The following is a 19122-nucleotide window of genomic DNA, read 5'->3' on the forward strand; positions in this document are numbered from 1 at the left end:
TGTGTGTCCAATATTAAGTCTTCTCAATCCCAGTCCGCTCTGCATATCTTGCATGTCTCTTATTTAACACACCTAATTAAGATAACCAGTTTGTTAGAAGCGAGCTTCATTCATCAGCTGTGTTCCGATTGACATGATCCCCTTTGCTTTGAAGTTTGCTTCACTTCGGAACATTCATTCACGGATTTGATCTATGCCACGGTCTGCAGCTACTTCACACACAGACTAAACTTACTAGAAAAGTGACATAATATACCTCTGTAAGTAAATACAATTTAACCCTCTGGGGCCTGAGGTGATTTTGGGGCCCTTGAGATGTTTTGACATGCCCTGATATTTGTGCTTATTTCAGCTACTTATACTATTGACCAACATGTATTTTTTTGTATTCAGCACAAACTGCTACAATAATATGTGGCCAAGATGGATTTACATGTTTGCATTTTTTAGAAAAAAAATATTATGTGTGGTTAGTAAGTTATGGGGAAAAAAATGTAGCTGAAATAAGGCCATAAAACCCACACTACATAGTCCTGAATAAGACTTTTGAGTAATCAGTCTTGTAGGCTAGAATATTTACTTCACAATTATGTGAAAATCATTCTGCGTACTCATTCACAGAAAACAATATATTGATTTAAATTTTTAAAAACATGTTTTGTGATCGAAGGCCAATATGCGAGGGAGTGGTAATGGCCTTGAATATTAAGTGATTTTCACCTGAGAGACAAAGGGCCCTCCCCTAAAGTCTGCTAATGGGCCATCAGTATGACTGTGACTGAGGCAGGTAAGACCGAGTGTGAGGAGATTTCATTTTTTTTATTTTTTATTATTTGTATTTTATTTACAACACAGTATAATCAAAACATACATAATAAAGGTCAAAGACACATTATTGTGCACGCTGATCTAACCACAGAGATGTGAACAGACTTTAACTCATTTCTGCAACAGATTCTGTTCAACAAGTAAAACAAGTACCCGACATTACTTATGTCCATGGATTCAAGAAGAAAAAAACAAAAAAACAATCAGTAGTCAAGGATCTTGTTTTACCATAGAATATCAGTGTAGTTGAACATCAAACTGTGTTTCTCTGAGAGCACTGTACCAACATCAGAAGAAAGTCATCAGGATTCATCTGTGGTTCAGGTACCTGATTCAATAAAATACAAACAACCAAAAACATTTGTGAGCATGTTAAAATCAGGAGCATCTCTATATATATATATATATATATATATATATATATATATATATATATATATATATATATATATGTATATGTATATGTGTATATATATATATATATGTATATGTTTTATAGACTCACGCATAGTTTGTACTATCGTGAACAAAAAAATACATTTTATATCTGAGAAACTAATTATTATTGTTTAGCACGTTATTTAAATCTATTTTTAGAACAGAGTAGGCTATTAATAATAAACATGTTCTAAACATACTTACTCGTAGCATTCATCATGTTACAGTATACTCTCATATTACTTTTATTGTTTTATATAGAGCATGAAAACATCATCGTGCCATAAGAAATTTAACCCTCTGGTTGTGTTAGGAATATTTTTTTTCATTTTCCTGAAAATACTAGTTAACGTTATCGCACTGGACTCAAATTTACTGACTTTGTGCACATAGGGTACAAGTACTTCTCATTAATTTTAGAATTTTTGTAACTTTTTGTGGGTTTTATTTCACCTAGTCACACTCGTTGTGTTCCCGGTCAAAAATGACCGGACTCCAAACAACTGCTTATAAATCTGTCATTATGCTATATTATCACTAAGTATTGGATTCATTCTTTTTGTCAACTTGTTTTCTTTCATTTAGGACTGGTTTTGTGTTTCTATTTGCTTCTGATTAATTGTAAGCCTCATTTATCTGAGAGTATGTATCATTTTTTGAGTGAAAAAATAATTTATGAATAATTTTCACAATATGAGAGAAAAAATTATGAAAATTTGCACTGTTTGTCACACTAGTGTGCTTTAATGTTTAATCAGGAAGTTTGCTTTTAAATGCTTTTATTTTGTACAAAATTGCACAAAGTCACACTTGTCAAAAATGGCTGGCCATTGAAAGTGAATGGGGAAGAATGAAAGAAACAACTAGTGTTCAGGAGCATGTTGTGCTTGCAAACAAAGACCTTGTGCATGTGTGGATGCATTTATACTCAAGTTATCACACACACACATACACACGCACACAGACTTGTTTCGCTATCCTTGTGGGAACTTCCATAGGCGTAATGGTTTTCTACTGTACAGACCGTATATTCTATTGCCCTACACCAACCCTACACCTAAACTTAGCCCTCACAGGAGACTTTTTGCATTTTTAGATTTTCAAAAAACTTAATTCTGTGTGATTTATAAGCTTGTTTACCCGTGGGGACCTCAATTTAGGTCCCCACCGTGACACAAGTCCCCATGAGTCTGTGTGTATTCAGGTTTAAGTCCCCATCAGAATATAAAAACAAAAACACATACACACACACACACACATATCTCTGCATACAAACTATTGTATTACACCTATTTCATCCTACACTGAACTGTATGCAATATGCTTTTATGAATCTCATATTATACCTCTCTCTCTCACACACACATACATACACACACGCACGCACACAAATCCTCAAACTGCCTTGTCTTTGGCCTGCATTGACTTCAAAATAATCTTTTTTTTTCCATCATTCGACCAGAACGTTTTTCCATCATTCGACCAGAATGAAAGGTTTTCAGCTTGTCCAGTGATATTTTTCTCTTCCAATATATCTTGCAATGCATCTTCACTGTAAAATTCTTCTTCAGTTGTCTCTTCCTCGTGTAAATGACAAGCAAGGCACTGTGAGGCATTTGTATGCTCTAGCATTTAATTTTAAACTTCCGATTACTCTGAGAGAACACGAAAGCCTCAAAACATTATTGTCATAATGTTTTGTCTAGAATATGTGGTGAAAGAAAATATTATTTTTGAGGTCAATGCAGGCTAAAGACAAGGCAGTTTGAGCATGTGTGTGTGTGATAGCGTGAGTATACATGTAAGCACTGGTCCAAGGCATTTATGTTTGCAAGCCCAACATGCTCCTGAACACTAGTTGTTTCTCTTACTTTCATTCTTCGCCATTCACTTTCAATGGCCAGCCATTTTTGACAAGTGACTTTTTGCAATTTTGTACAAAATAAAAGCATTTAAAAGCAAACTTCCTGATTAAACATTAAAGTACACTAGTGTGAGAAACAGTGCAAATTTTCATAATTTTTTCTCTCATATTGTGAAAATTATTCATAAAAAATGCTTTTTTCACTCAAAAAATTAGGTACCTACTTTTAGATAAATGAGGCCTACGATTAATCAGAAGCAATTAGAAACACAAAACCAGTCCTAAATGAAAGAAAACAAGTTGACAAAAAGATTGAATCCAATATTTGGTGATAATATAGCATAATGACAGATTTATAAGCAATTGTTTGGAGTCTGGTCATTTTTGACCGGGAACACCACCACGAGTGTGACTTTTTGCAATTTTGTACAAAATAAAAGCATTTAAAAGCAAACTTCCTGATTAAACATTAAAGTACACTAGTGTGAGAAACAGTGCAAATTTTTATAATTTTTTGTTTAATATTGTGAAAATTATTCATAAATGATTTTTTCACTCAAAAATGAGGTACCTACTCTCAGATAAATGAGGCTTACGATTAATCAGAAGCAAATAGAAACACAAAACCAGTCCTAAATGAAAGAAAACAAGTTGACACAAGGAATGAATCCAATATTTAGTGATAATATAGCATAATGACAGATTTATAAGCAGTTGTTTGGAGTCCGGTCATTTTTGACCGGGAACACAACGGGCGTGACCGTAGTCCGAACACAACCAGAGGGTAAAATACAATGAATTGCCCATCATATTCAAACACTGTAGTCTGGAATTACAGTTTGGGAAAAAACAACTATGATTTTGCAGTCTTATAGCCTAGTATGCATGATTTTATAGTAGCTGTTATGATTCTGCAGCCATAGATTCACGTATGCTGTGAACTACAAAAGGATGTACTCTGTACCATTAATTAATATAAAAATATCGGTATCCTTGGTAAATATGATCAAAGAAGGCTGTGGAAAATTAATCTGCATTGTTAATCCTTTTGATCTTTTATTTTAAAAATTCACAAAAATCTAACATTTCATTTGATAATAAGAATTTAAAATGGGGAAATATCATTATGAAATGTTTTTCTCTAATACACATTGGCCACAGTTAACGGCACCCTTTTATTCAATACTTCTTGAAACCTCCATTTGCCAGTTTAACAGCTCTAAATTTTCTTCTATAATGCCTGATGAGGTTAGAGAACACCTGACAAGAGATCCAGAATCGCTTGGTTTTGTGCTCAGTGACCCGGTTTTGTGCTCAGTGACCCATTTTTGTGTTGTTTTTGAAGTTTGTGTTTGCATTATTGTACGGTTGGAAGATCCAAACATGGCCTATTATTTCTAACAGAGTCAGTCACTTATTTTTTTTTTTTATCTGTTGGTATTTGATAGAATCCATGATGCCATGTGTCTAAACAAGATGTACAGGATCTCCATCAGAAATATAGGCCCACATAATCAAAAATACAGCAGTATATTTCATTGTACACATGGGGTACTTTTTATCCCTGTGTTCACCAAACCCATCCTGAGTGTTTGCTGCTAAAAAGTTCTTTTTTTTTGTTTGTTTCATCTGACCATAGAAGCCAGTCCTATTTGAAGTTCCAGTCCTGTCTGATAACTAAGTATGCTGGAGTTTGTTTTTGGATGAGCTAGGAGAATTTTTCTTGAAACCCTCCCAAACAACATGTGGTGATGTAGGTGCTGTTTGACCATTTTTTAAAGGTTTTCTGACCCTGAGATTCAACTATTTTCTGCAATTCTCCAGCTGTGGTCCTTGGAGAGTCTTTACCCACTCAAACGCTCCTTCTCACCGTGCATTAGGACGATATAGACACGCGTCCTCTTCCAGTTTCGTAACATTTTATGTTGATTGGAAATTCTTAATTATTAGCCTTATGGTGGAAATGGGGATTTACACTGCTCTAGCTCTTTTTTAAAGCCTCTTCACTAATTTGTGAAGCTCAATTATCTTTTGCTGCACATCAGAATAATATATATTATTTGTTTTTTCTCATTGTGATGGATGATTAAAGGAATTTAGGCTTTGTTTTCCCCCCTATTTATATTTCTATGAAACAGGAAGCCGTGGCTGGATAATTTTACTCAAGAATTTCTAGGGGTGCCGATAATTGTGTATTTGAGAAATTTCATAATGATATTTCCCCCCATTTTAAATTCTTTATTATCCAATGAAAGGTTAGATTTTTGTGAATTTTTAAAATAAAAGATCAAAAGGATTAACAATGCAAATTTTCACAGCCGCCTTTGATCATATTTACCAAGGGTGCCAATATTTTTGGCCATGACTGTATATGTATGCTTATGCAAATTCATTTTAACGGCACTCATTTTATTAACGCACGATTAACGCAGCTTTATCATCTCTTTCTGTTTGTCCCGTGGCCTAGCCCGTAGTTGAAGAAATGGAGATGCACAGTGTTGCCAACTTTTCAGACCCCTTTAGTGACTCATCTCCAAAAAAGCGCCTAGCGACGAATCTTTAGGGTTTGCCCAAACCTTATTTAGTTTCTGAGACTCGCTGATATTGCAGCGTGAGGTCTTGCTGTCCCAGCGTGCCCACACACCTCTATTATCTCTCTCTGTGCGTCTGCTCTGTTCAGCGAGCGGCAGAGAGGAGCAGTGCTTTCAGTTAAACAGCGATATTATGTTGCTTCTCTAATTTTACATGGAAGTATAGCCGAAATCACAGCACAGCTATTGTCTTTATCATGTGTGTATTTGATTTCATCAGACGACGGCTCGATTATAAATCAGGATTTTTGTACAGATTAACATCTTGGAAGGGAGAGCCGGAGAGCCTAGTCTTAATGGGTTGCGTTTCAGTCACTGTTTCATATTCATTCCATTGTCTGACAACAGAAGCAGTAAAATATACCAACGACAACAGTTTTATTGAGAATTTAGCTGCATCAAAATAGAGTATTTGGGCACAGAGAGGCAAGCAGCCAAAGACTCACCGCAACTTCAAAATAATCCAAACGAGGTGTGTAGACCAAAAAAGTTTCCCAAAAAGTAAGAGCTTCAAGAAGGTCCGCACACTCTCAAGCATCAAAGAGAATCAGAGGCAAACAAATCTAATAATAAATGTACAGTAGGTGGACAACCAAAATGCCTATTGCCGCCGTGTGTACCGCCTCCACAGGGCCACGGCATTAACTGCAAGTCAGTTGCGAGTTGCAAGTCGTTCACGAAACTACCTCCAGAAGGCACAAAGGGACAGATTCCAACCTGACTGTAATTACGATATTTTGTTTTGTAACGATGTTCAAATAACGAAATAAAACTACAATAACAAGTCGTCACCTTTATTTATATAGCGCTTTTAACAATATATATTGTGTCAAAGCACTTAACAGTATCAAATTGGAGGATAGAGTGTCAGTAATGTATAAAAATAAGATTAAACACTAAATTTTCAGTTAAGGCATTTCATTGAGTTCAGAGATGTCATTGTCTAGATCAGTTTAGTTTAAATGGTATCTCCTAAATCTAATTGACGAAAATCACTAGAAATTAAGTGTCCCCAACTGAGCAAGCCATAGGCGACAGCGGCAAGGAACCAAAACTCCCTCTTTGACAGAATGGAGAAAAAAACAACCTTGGGAGGAACCAGGCTCAGTTGGGGGGCCAGTTCTCCTCTGGCCAGGAGCTGATAAACTGTAACTTGAATGCAATGTAAGTCGCTTTGGATAAAAGCGTCTGCTAAATGCATAAATGTAAATGTAATTGTTTATTTATTGTTTACTTATTGTTTTAATTAAAATTTTAAATGTATAAATATATTTATTTCTATTTTATATTGTTGCAATTTCTAACAATAATAGTATTATGTAGTTAGGTATTTTATTATATTTTTAGTTATTTTCTTTTAGTTTTAGTTTTATTGCATTTAAGTTGAGGTCTTCACTGAGGATATGTCCCCGGGGCTCATCCAGGTGTCCACCGACGATCAGGAGACATCATCTCCCGGCACCGATCCACCATCTGATCCGGACACGGACTGAGAAACAGAATATGAAAGAAACAGACCAATATTAGCGTAGATGCCATTCTTCTTATGATGTTACGAGTACATCATGTGTTATGGGGAGTGTTCCCGGTTCCGGTTGATCTAATTAATACAGCCTAACAATCCTTTAATGGATTTGAATAATAGAAGCGTATTAGTGTGTTATGTGTAAGCCAAGTTAAAGAAATATGTCTTTAATCTAGATTTAAACTGACAGAGTGTGTCTGCCTCCCGAACAGTGTTGGGTAGATTGTTCCAGAGTTTGGGCGCTAAATAGGGATCGTTGTAGACTACAGCCTACGCTTCAAAAAAAAAAAAAAAAGGCTCTTTGCATTTTATGGTTAATTTACACAATTTCCTTATGTTGTAATATTAGTATTAAGTAGCTTTCATTTCAATCTGCAGGGTAATGAAAATTTTTGAACAAAAAATCCTGACCTTGGCTGTTGGCAGCACGTTCATGAGACTATTGGAGTCGCAATTTACTCTGACTCACAATAAATAAATAAACTAAACTTTTTAAAAACTTATAAATAAACAAAATATTCTGTGAGAAATCAAGATTAATGGGCTAAAACTGCGACATGAAAAACGCCTAGAAATACTACAAAAAGTAGGATATTAACTTGGAATGTTTAGATTATATTTAAGGAGGTGTGCATTATGCCATAAAAAATTAAACCATTAGAAAGGTGGCTTGTTGTTGAGTGTTATAGGCTAGCTAGGCCAACACATATTTTGGCAATCACATTAATGTCCCAATGAAAGGCATGAAACTTACATTTAATTATTCTCTGATGTATTTCAGCAGGTCACACTTACTTATTCGTTATCTGGCCTTTTTTAACACATTTATTCCAGTATACAGAGCCCATGACGTGCCGAAAATTATGGACATAAATTAAGAAATTGATCACTTTCTATGATTCATTGCTTTGTATTAATTAAAATGTTTAAATAATTATTAAACCATATTTTAAATAATAATAACAATACGGTTTCGTATTTCGGCATGCGTGAGATTGGAGGAATCCATAAAATATATTTAAAAAAAAAAATTCATTAGACAACACAGTACAACTTAAGGATGTAGTCAGAAAACAACCCCTGATTCACAACATTTGTTTCCAAAATGCATAAATCGGGTAGAGCATTGCACGGGCCTCAAATCTAGGCCCTAGCCCGGCCCAATTGGCTGACAGTTTACCAGTATCCTCAGCAGCGTTCTGACTGGCAGATCATTCATTTTGACATATAATGAAAAGAAAAAAAAGAAAAATAAATATATATATATATCCGTTTTGATTCATTTGAGTAAAATTGTGTTTTCTTTACCAAGAAAGTGGCAAGACGAAAACCACTATTTTCTGTTTCAAATTTTCACATAGCATCTTTAGGTCATAATATCATTAAAAACTCAAATCCAGATTTAGATTTTCAAAGATTTATTATAAAAACTGATAATTTTTTTCCCAATATGCAATAAATGTTTTTTTTTTTTTTTTAAATGCAATAAATCCATTGAATCAAAATAAAAGTTATTTTTCATATTGAAACTTGAAAATACACAACAAAGTAAGCTGATCCACATATGACAGCCTCTTAACTTGGTCAATAATAATCACAGGCACTGGACTAAAAATAGGTAGGCTACATTCAATCAGTCATTGCTCCCAAAATGAATTCAACGGGTCATCTTGTTAATGTTATAAATGAATTACCATAGCAACCTCCACAAGTACCCTAGCAACCGCATAGAAACACCCTAGCAACCACTCTGGGTACCCTAGCAACCATCCTGGGTGCCCTAGCAACCGCATAGCAACACCTTAGCAACCACCCCAGGTTCCCTAGCAACCACCTCGAGTACCCTAGCAACTGCATTGCAACACCCTAGCAACCAACTCGAGTACCATAGCAACCATCCCTGGGTACCTTAGCAACACCCTAGCAACCACTCCCGGATACCTTAGCAACCACATAGAAACACCCTAGCAATCGTCCCGGGCACACTATCAAGCACTCTAGCAACCACATAGCAACACCCTAATAACCACTCCGGGTACCCTAGCAACCGCATAGCAACACCTTAGTGACCACCCCGGGTACCCTAGCAACCGCATAGCAACACCTTAGCGACCACCCCGGGTACCCTAGTAACCGCACAGCAACACCTTAGCAACTATCCAGAGTACCCTAGCAACTGCCCCTGGTACCATAGCAGCCACATAGCAACACCTTAGCAACCACCCAGAGTACCCTAGCAACCGCCCCTGGTACCCTAGCCACCCCCCGGGTACCCTAACAACCGTCCTGGGGACCCTAGCAACCACCCCGGGTACCCTAGCAACCGCATAGCAACACCTTAGCGACCACCCCGGGTACCCTAGTAACCGCACAGCAACACCTTAGCAACTATCCAGAGTACCCTAGCAACCGCCCCTGGTACCATAGCAGCCACATAGCAACACCTTAGCAACCACCCAGAGTACCCTAGCAACCGCCCCTGGTACCCTAGCCACCCCCCGGGTACCCTAACAACCGTCCTGGGGACCCTAGCAACCACCCCGGGTACCCTAGCAACCACTCAGAGTACCTTAGCAACACCTTAGCAACCACCCGGGTACCTTAGCAACCACCCCAGGTACCCTAGCAACCGCATTGCAACACCTAAGGAACTGCCCCAGGTACCCTAGCAACCACCTTAGCAACCACCTCAAGTACCCTAGCAACCACCCTACCAACTGTCATAGCAGCCACGCCAAGTACCTTCGCAACCACATAGCAACACCCTAGCAACAATCCAGAGCACCTTAGCTATCACATAGCAACAGCCTAGCAACCACCTAGAATACCCTAGCCACCACTCTGAGGTCCTTAGCTTCTATCTATCTATCTAATCTGACTCTATCTGTCTGTCTATCTATCTATGTATCTCTGATAGACTGTATTGCCTTAAGCTTGTAAAACTACTTTAAACTTCAAACTATTTCATACTGAAAACCATCAAACTTAAAACTTTTTCAAACTTTGTTCCGGCTTTCTCAAGCCAACTTAAAGTTTGTCTCGACAAACCTTTTTATCTAGTTTTAAATTGCAATAATATTTCACAAAATAGTTTTTTTTAATGTATTTTTGATCAAATAAATACAGCCTTGATGAGCAGAAAAAAATTATTTAAAAAAACATTAAAAATCTTACTGAAAGGTTTTGATCCACTTCAAATGTTGACTACAGGTGAAAAACAAGTGCACTTCCATAATGTACTTAAAGTGCTCTATTTTCGCGCACTAATTTTGTACTTAATACACTAAAAATTATCCTTTAGTACTCAACTGTGCTATTTTGAGACACCATGAATATGAACTAAAATGCACTTTTAGCATACTATCTTTGTATTTAAAAAATGTATTTAGCTACCACTTGTAGTACACTTGAACCCATCTTTCATACACTAGTACACTCAAGTGTATTACAAGTGGTAGCTAAATACATTTTTGAAATACAAAGATAGTATGCTAAAAGTGCATTTTAGTTCATATTCATGGTGTCTCAAAATAGCACAGTTGAGTACACTTAAATGATCTTAAGTTTATCTTAAGAAGTACTAAAGGATAATTTTTAGTGTATTAAGTACAAAATTAGTGCGCGAAAATAGAGCACTTTAAGTGCATTATGGAAGTGTACTTGTTTTTCACCTGTATATATATATATATATATATGTGTGTATGTGTATGTATATATATGTATATGTGTATGTATATCTTTGTGTATGTATATATATATATATATATATATATATATATATATATATATATATATATATATATATATATATATATATATATATATATATATATATATATAGATAGATAGATATATATATATAGATAGATAGATATATATATAGATAGATATATATATATATCTATATATATCTATATATATCAGAGTTTGCGTTAGACTTTAACATTGTCATATTGACGGACAGGGTCGTAAAAATTCCATCTATTACTACCCGTCATTTTAATTTTTTAATTTTTTTTACACATTTTCATTTTTAATAATGAACGTAGAGGACAAGCATACAGGCTTATGCATTTATTTATCTATGAAGAGAACAGATGAACAGAGACTGTGTTCCACTTTTCATGATAAAAGCGTCTGCCAAATGACTAAATGTAAATGTAAATGTTCAACACACACCCCGCAGTGACAGCGGAGGACAGTAAAAACTACAAAATATACTAGGGCTTGGAAAAAAAAAATCTTTATTTTAATAGATTATCATTTTTATGAACCAATATTTATTCTTAAATCCCAATCGATGCTGTTTTCATTTGATGAATGCACAGTACATATAGTGCACCCACATCAGTGATTGCGCCTCCCTTTCAATAAATCACACTAGGCTAAGCTTTGTGCTTTGTTACTTTTGATATGAAACAAAGTCTCAGATTTCAGATTCAAATTCGTGACAGTTTTATTTTTGTTCTGGAGACTGATGATCCCGCGCTCTGCTGCCACACTGGAGCGCACTCACCACCAACTGGACAGGGGTGGGAATTAGAGTTACAAATTACAACTAGATAAAAAAGTTTGTCGAGACAAACTTTAAGTTGGCTTGAGAAAGCCGGACCAGAAAGTTCTATCTATCTAGTTTGAAAAAATGTGAAGTTTAAAGTAGTTTTACAAGCTTAACCTGTTACCCATCATCCCCCATTTGGGCCTCACAGGTGAAAATAATTTACCTAAATTAAAACGGTAACAGTTCCTGACAAAGTGTGCTACACAAACAAATTAGTTATCTTTGGAAAGAAGACACTCTAGGCTTTACTATCCATCATCCAGAGTTGATAATGCTCAAAAAGATAAAAAGTTATAGACACTGACGTGCCTTGAAAAATGTTTTTCCACACTGAATGTTTTTATTTCATATACAAATACATGAAATAAGTCCTGGAGCAATCCAGAAAAGTAATGGGTTGAAAGCCACGTGTCTCATGAGTTTATATTTCAAATTTGAAGACGATACCATGAAAAATTCGATTCCTGCAATATTTTCTCTGGAAATATTTATAGTCCCCCCAGCCCCCCTGTTTGAGGAAAAATAACCACCAAATGTATTGCAGAATTATACAAACTATTTTAGTCATTATACATATTCATGACATGGTCATACAGTCAGTAATCACACGCTGATGTGCGTCCATACATATGATAATCAAACAGATGGGCCATATAATCAATAATAGCTGATCATTGAATCACAATGATAGCCGTCATAGAGTCGGTAATAAACACGCTGATGTGCATCCATACAGATGACAATCATGCAAATACGGCCACATTCCCCACACACGCATATAAAAAATGTTGAAGAAAAAAAAAAAAAAAAAATTTATGGAAAAGGCAGATCGCTAAGTTACGCCCCGCTCAGATGACAGCTGCGTCACAGCGTGCGTCACGCTTTCAGGAGAGAGCGCCAAATTCAAATAAACTATATTCCGCTTATCTGAGACTTTTTTTTTCGTGGACTGTCTCATTCTGTTTGTAAAACTGCATGCTACAACACAGTGTTGTTGTTTTTTACCACCAAGACGCTGTTTTTGAGCGTAATTTATTTCATAATGAACAATAACTTCCGAAGAAATGAAATGTAAACAAAGGAATATTCATCCTTATTACAACGCTGTTTCGTTGGACTAAAAGTGCTCGCTGGGATGTTGTTCTGTGGACCCTTACCTCTCTAACTAAACTGGGATTTCAGCAGTGGACGCGTTTGTGGCTCGTTATTGCAATGAATCTGGTACGTACTGCTTTTTTATTCTGCATGTTTTGATGTGTACTGCTTACACAAATGTAGCAAATATATTCCTTATAAGCTTTCCATTGAAAAACAGCGATCTTTCGTCGATGCTTGAGGCTTAGACCTTCAGAATGATATATAGTTTGTCAAGATTAACTTTGTCCCGTTTCATTTATTCTATTAGGAAACAATGACACATGCAAACAAAGAACGTTCAGTGCGTCGGCGATCTGGTGCAGGGTAACAGGTTAAGGCAATACAGTCTGTCGTAGGTAGGTAGATAGTAGGGGTGTGCAGCGGAGCCATTATTTGTATCTGTATTTGTATCTGTGACAATCTCAGAATTATTTGTATCTGTATCTGTATTCGGATGGATCCGGAAGTGGGCGTGGGTTAAACCGGAAGTTCTTCAAATTACATGGAAATACCATTTTAAAAGCAAATCTGTTTGATTCGTAGTTTTCATTTAACAAATATGCATTGTATAGGCTAACTAAAGAAAGTAAAATAAAGAAAACCATGATGCGCTTTCTGCCGTCTCGTCTTGAACAGGAGCGCTTCACAAAAAGGAATCGAAAGTCAGCAAATACATGCCTCACAGACATGATAAATATATCTATAGAAAGCTTTAAATAACCTCTAAACAAAATAATCAAATCGAAAACAAAAACTCTTTCATTATAATCCGTTAAGATGCATTTCTCTCTAAAGGCACATCTAATGAGGAGATGGCGAGTCAGCATCATCATCTTCATCTTTGCGACACTGACACAGAAAACACTCGTTTATTAGTAGATGAAAATATCTTCTTACTATTCCGCCCGGACACATTCATGGTAATTACTTTTGCTGGGGCTTTACGGAAAGCTTTATTGCGTGTATTTGAAGCAGAACTCTTCAGCTGCTGATGGCTCTCTGCTGCTGCGGGACTCTAAACACCGTCGAGCCGCTCTCGTGTTGTTTCCATCGCGGCAATTTTTTCATCACTAAATGATGGATGTCTAAAATATAAAAATAAGGAGAAGCCTAAAACAGGCCCGAGGCCCGGCCCGCGTCTGAACTTTGATGGGAAAATTGGCCGAAGCCCTTAGAATCGTCCTAACTTCCCCCCCCTTACGGCGCCCCTGCTGAGGAGACCACATTCGTTAGACAAACGCAATGATCTCCATGATATTATCTGTATGAAACTGTGTCAAACTCTATCAAAGCAGTAGCCATTATTATTGCACAAATCTTAACAATCGCAGACCTCACTAATGTTGTGCTGTTCCGGAAAACATGTGATTGTGTCTGCCGAATATGTTTTTATGTTATTCGGATAAATTCGCTATTCGTTTTGAAGCCATTATCCGTGCCTTTCCGAATAAGGTATTCGGCTTCAGGCACATCCCTAGTAGGTAGGTAGGTAGGTAGGTAGGTAGATAGATAGATAGATAGATAGATAGATAACCATTAGGCCACGACTTACCATTCATATACAATCCTTATTCATATATTCATACATTCATGTGTTTGTTCAGTTGCTAAGGTACTCTAAATGGTTGCTATGGTGTGGCTATACAGTTTATGGGATGGTATTTAAAGACTATTTGAGAGTCTGAATCAACAGAGCCCAGCGCCATGTTTCTACAATGTTTTGGTGCTGAAAAATTGTTTAATGTCCTTTTACAGTTGCTAGGGTGCTGTAAGTGGTTGCTAGGGCATAGTTATGAAGTTGTCATGTCAGTACTTATTGGCTGCTTGATAGGCCGATTCAAATGAACCCTTCCCCAAGCCTCTGTGACCTCCTGATCCAAATATATAATCTCACTAATTTTGTGCCAATGTTAAGTCTGTGACTTTTTCGCCCAAATTTTTTCATCCACCAGACGAACATCGTACACTCAATTACTTATAAAAGATATAGCACACCTCTTCTCAATATGCCGCATGATTTGGCATCATTACTATGTATTTTTATAAGGTTCTTAGAATGTTCTTAGCCTGGTTTAACACTTAGATAAACACTATTAGCATGCAGCTATTCACTGCTAGCATGTGTAGCATGGATGAGGGAAGTCCTTTTTGAGATCACGAGGGAAGTCCTTTTTGCGATCACGAGTCAAAAGAGCAAAACCCGCATGTTTCTATGACCCTTCTATCCAAAGATATCCCTTTTGATCTGTTTTCAATGGAGGTCTATGGGGTGGTTGCTAGGGTGCTGTAAGTGGTTGCTAGGGTGTGGCTATGAAGATCATGGGTCATAGCTACCAGGGATTTTCATAGCTTACCAGGGATCATAACTACCAGGGATTTAGAAATTTTGAGAGCCCTGATAAGTAATGACCTAGATCATAGGTCATTACTTATCAGGGCTCGCAAAATTTCAAAATCCCTGGTAGACCTTCGGACAGGTACTCTTCAGAGTTTGGTAGCCCGAAAATTTATTTAACTAGCCCAAATAAAGTAAAGACCATAAATGTCGTTCAAAAACATTTTCAAAACACAAATATCAACGAATATCAAGGAAAGAGTTTTATTTTACCATTTACAAGGTATCTGCAGAATTCTTAAAAATCTATTTAAGGCGATTTGAAAAATTATTTCTTATACCATTTAACGTATTTAAAACTGTCTTAAAAGGCCTTAAAAACTCTTCAATTTAGTTGTATCAAATGTAAGGACCCGTGGGAGCAATGTTTCCTCTAATTTTTTTTCTTGCTGAGCAAAACTTTTCTCTATCGGGCGGACATTTCGGGCACCTGAGCAAAAGCATTCTTTATACCAGACCTGTACAGCACGCACACAAAAAAGTGTGTAACTTTTAACTTTAATGTGTTATTTATATTCGATTTGACCCTTGATGTAACTAAATGTACATTTTAGGTTACCTGAGGATTTTTTTTTTACTGTACAATACACTGCCGTTCAAAAGTTTGGATCAATAAAGTTTTTTTTTAAAGTTTCTTATGCTCATCAAGGCTGTATCTATTTGATAAAAAAATACTGAATATTATTTCACAAAATAATATTGTGAAATATTATTGCAATTTCAAATAAATGTTTTCTATTTTAATATACTTTAAAATTTAATTAATTCCTGTGAAGCAAAGCAGTGTTTTTTATCAATCAATTATTTATCAGGCTTATAATATAGGCCTAACATAATATATTATCAAAACAAACGATTTAAACTGATAGAATGGAATAGAATACAAACTGAAGCAAAACTTAAGCTGAGATCTGTAAGTTAAATATAAAAAAAAACGTGAACGTGAATTCTTCTATAGCTGTCTAAACATCGATATGAAGTACAATTTGTACAATACTCTTGTGTGTGACTGTACATGTTTCAGAGTTTTGTTACCGTTCTTTGCCCATCCTCCGCTATTTCCAGCACTTAATCAAGCCACTCTTCTTTAATACATGAGGACGTTTTATTTCACACGTCATTGCATTTGCATTGGCTCTCGTGTTGAGCGCACCGCAACCATTAAAGTATGCAGTTTCTACAGCGACTCATTTGGTGCATATCGTTCTCTTTCTATGAAACCTGTAAACCGCATTCACCGGCTCTAACTCTGTCGTGACTCTATAGCAGATGTCATTGCTATTCTTTCCCTTTTACTGGCGGCATTTAATCAAATGGCTTCCCAACTCATTTTTGTGTGCGCAGTGGTGGAAGAAGAGCATGGTCGCACGTGCACTCATCTTAGAGGGAACATTGTGTGGGAGCCCTGTATTTAAGGTAGCCCGTCGGACAGGGCAGTGATACATTTTGGTAGCCCGACTGGAAAACACAATAGCCCCGGGATGTCGGGCTAGCGATTTTGCGAGCCCTGCTTATTGGTTACGTAAAAGATGAGTCAAATGAGCGTGTGAGTTACAGAGAGAGAGAGAGAGAGAGAGAAGGGTTTCCTAAGGGCCTGTTTGTGTGTGTGTGTGTGTGAGAAGGTGACAGTTGAGATTCAAATTCACGAACATTCCGCTATTGTAAGTCAATGGGACTTTTTTGCCCGCTTTTTCATCCGCTGTACGAACATCGTAGATCGTTTAGAAAAAATATAGCACACCTCTCCTCAATGAGCCGGTCGATTTGACACCTCATTCATGGGTAGGGCTGGGTATCGTTCAAAAATTTTCGATACCGATACCTTGAGTTCGATACCGGTTCCTGGACGATACTTTTTTCGATACCAGTTTTATGAAATCAGTTTTAATAAGATTACATTATCTCAAAAAACTATTGTTTTTAGCTTGTTGATATTTATACAGACTCAAAGCCTCATCTCCTGAGCCACTGCACAAAAGGAACAAAATATATCCAACACAATAAATAAATAAATAAATAAATAAATAATTTTAATAAAGTTCAAATAGTTTTCAGTTTACACATCTGTTAGGCTACGTTTACATTAGTGCATGTTCATTTTAAAACACAAAGCTCAGACAGAATCATAATTTCTAGGTTGTTAAAGACTTCAAGAAATTTTAAATCTTCATCCACTTTCATAAGTGGGTGTTTTATTTTCTTTCACCATATATTTTATTTTTATTAAATTCTGGTGTAGTATGTCTAATTATTTGAATGCATAATAACAACTTAGTTTATTTAAATTTATTCTTAAAATAGCCTTATGAAATGTTTTATTTTTCCTCAGAAATCCTGTGTTCTGTATCTGGTTTTCAAATGAAGACATAAAACATTAATTTAATTTCTCTTTAAATTATTGAAAATCAAAGTTTATTTATTTTGGCAAACAAAGGGGGGTTACTATTAAAATTAAAACATGGAATAACTGTTGTGTGATCATTACTAAAAAAAAAAAAAAAGTTTTAATTTTAATAGTAGCCTGGTATTAGCAGTGCTGTCTGCTGAACAATATTAATATATTTCTGCAGCAGTCTTCCAAGTTAAACCGAACTTTTATTTTGACGGGTTGTCTAGAACAGGGGTTTTCAACCTTTTAGGACATGCGCCCCCCCAAGTTTGTCTAATTTCACTCGCGTTCTGTGTGTATATGATATGACGCTAGTTTTACTCGAATCAAACGGTAAAATGCTCATGAAGTGACTCTCAGAGCAGGTCTGGAGATGTTGTTCATGTGTTTATGTCCTCATTTAGAGAGGCGGCAGACGCTGAAATGACCGCGAGCGTCTCGCGCTTCAGTCTGTGTATAATAAACAAACAGCGCGATTTAAAGAGCGGACTGCTCCGTGCGCTTTCGAAACGCTTTTGCGGAGGTCAAACACTAATCAATCAGCGCCGCGCCGCTTCTAGTCAAACACACCTAGTGCTGCAGGATTATTGTCTCACTGACGGTGATGAGATTAACCCCTTAGGTATCGAAATTTGGTACCGAACGACAAGACGTTTTTCGATACTCGGTGGTATCGAGGCAATTCGGTCGGTGCCTAAAAAGTATCGAACTCGATACCCAGCCCTATTCATGGGTCTGTGACAAACGGTGCAGGAGGAGTAGCGAACCAAAGTTTTGTCCAGAAGAAGCAGCAGCAGCAGAATAATAAGTATGCAAGATAACAATAGTGAAGCCTTGCCTTCTGGCAAGCACCACTAATAAGTTTAAATAGGATTTCAGTAAATTGGCTTTCTCAAGCCAACTTAATAAGATTAAATAGGATTTCAGTAAATTGGCTTTCTCAAGACAACTTAATAAATCACCCTCGGTGTAATCTGTCAAAGTGACAGATGGCCTTCAGATTTTTCCGTCACTGCTTAATAAAAATTCGGTTAATTTTCGGTTAACATTTTCTCTGATATACAGTGGGGAAAAAATTATTTGATCCCTGCTGATTTTCCCACTGACAAAGAAATTATCAGTCTATAATTTTAATGCTAGGTTTATTTGAACAGTGAGAGACAGAATAACAACGAAAAAATCCAGAAAAATGCATTTAATAAAAGTTATAAATTGATTTGCATTTTAATGAGTCAAATAAGTATTTGATCCCCTATCAATCAGCAAGATTTCTGGCTCCCAGGTGTCTTTTATACAGGTAAGGAGCTGAGATTAGGAGCACTCTCTTAAAGGGAGTGTTCCTAATCTCAGTTTGTTACCTGTATAAAAGACACCTGTCCACAGAATCAATCCAT

The 19122-nt window shown here is 36.5% G+C and overlaps 1 protein-coding gene across 4 annotated transcripts in view; it reads left to right on the top strand.

Annotated features, from left to right (window-relative positions):
* Positions 1 to 19122, top strand: part of LOC306873921 (MSL complex subunit 3-like) — a 178756-nt gene that overhangs the window by 102125 nt on the left and 57509 nt on the right. The gene's annotated exons all lie outside the window — the stretch shown is intronic.

The sequence above is a fragment of the Barbus barbus genome, assembly GCF_936440315.1.
Source record: "Barbus barbus genome assembly, chromosome: 8".
NCBI lineage: Eukaryota > Metazoa > Chordata > Actinopteri > Cypriniformes > Cyprinidae > Barbus > Barbus barbus.